This window comes from Octodon degus, unplaced genomic scaffold, assembly GCF_000260255.1.
Source record: "Octodon degus isolate 3935 unplaced genomic scaffold, OctDeg1.0 scaffold00070, whole genome shotgun sequence".
NCBI classification, from domain to species: domain Eukaryota; kingdom Metazoa; phylum Chordata; class Mammalia; order Rodentia; family Octodontidae; genus Octodon; species Octodon degus.
Window position 1 is genome coordinate 4236133 of NW_004524646.1, and position 1704 is coordinate 4237836.

Below are 1704 nucleotides of genomic sequence, written 5' to 3' on the forward strand. Positions count from 1 at the left end.
GGGATTGAACTCAGGCCCTTGCGCTTGCCAAGGAAGTGGTTATTCCACTGAGCCATGTCCCTGGCCCCTGTGACACCCACTTCTGCCTGCCTTGTCATGCCTGGGCTCTAAGGGGGATCAGGGTGGATGCTGCGTGAGTGTGTGGCCACACAAGCCCTGTCTGCACCTGTGTGACTACGTGTGTGTGTGTGTCTATGTGTGTGTATATCTGTGTGTATCTGTGTATGTGTCTATATGTGTCTATGTGTGTGTGTCTGGGTGTCTATGTGTGTAAGTGTGTGTATCAGTGTGTGTGTGTATGTCTCTGTGTGTGTCTGTGTGTATGCGTGTGTGTGTCTATACCTGCGGGTCTAATGAGGACCCGAGGCACAAGGATGAGGATGGGCACCGAAAGCAAAGCCGCTCCTCCCTGGAGGCAGAGATGTGCTCTTTGTCAAACTGAGGACCCTCCTGGTGGCACATGGCTCTTGTCTCCCACCAGTCCCAACACAAACCTTAGAGCTTGGACAATGCACATTGCAGACCCCATGGGAGCCTCCCCAGGGAAGATCCATGGGGAAAGACACTCAGGGATGCAGCAGGTGACAATTACTAACTGCCACCACAGAGCAGGCACACTGTTGGGTTCTGCAAAGCGTCCACCCACGAGCTCCTCTCAGTGTTCCCTGCAGGAGATCTGGGGTGGCCCCGGGGCTCCTTCCCTCCCCCGTCCAGATGGCCTGGCATCCTGTGTGGACAAAGGCAGGCCAGGGAGGACAGCGAGGGCCTCGGGAGACAGCAGCAGCTCGGACACAGACACCGCCCAGGGTCAGCAGACGCCCCAGGCTCTCATCCTGCAGACAGGGCCCCCATCACAAAGAAACTGAGTGTCCCAATATCCCATACACAGTCTGTGAGTCCCCAAAGCCTGATAGTGCATGAGGGACAGTCGGTGCTGTGCATTCAGCCACAGCCTCCTGCAGCCTCTGCGGCCTCTGCACCCTGCTCAGTAAGTCCTGCTCCAGGGCCTGCGCTGCCACGGTTGGTGCTGTGAGCCCCCCTGCAGGGTTCTGTGTCCTCACTCTATGCAGGGAAACTGAGGCACACTGTGCAGCTCCCTCTTATGGCAGAGGCAGGACCTGAGCCCTGGCAGTGGTGTCTTAGGCATCCTAGATATTCAAGGGCAGTACACTCTGCCTGCAGCTCCCAGCACACAGTAGGCCCACAGGCTTAGCACTAGGGATGATGCTGACTTAATGCCTCTTCCTCCTTGTGCCATCTCCAGGCCTGAATGGGCCCTGTGCCCTGGAGTCCCAACCTCTCCCTGCAGAGAGCTGAGAAGCAGCCTGGGCAGCGCCAGCCTCTGCCCTGGTCTGTCCTCTGCCTCTGTCCTCTCCCCTGTCCTGTGAATCCAGCCCTCTCTGGGCGGCAGCTTCTCTGTGTGTTACATAAGGGCATGGACAAAAGCCCTACCAACTTCCCTGAGGCATGGAAGCCCTTCCGATCCTGATCTAACCCACTTGCTGCTGCTAACCTTGGTGATTGCTTTAATCTTCCTGTGCCCCAAGAAGATTATAACATGGGAGCAGGGTCACTTGCACCCGAAGCCATTGCAGGAGCAAGGGCAGCTGACAGGGCAGGGGCTCAGGACCCAGCATGCCCAGTGTGTGAGTTTCCAGCTCACTGACCCGGGCCCTGAGCCTCCGCCTCTCTGGGCTCTGGGAA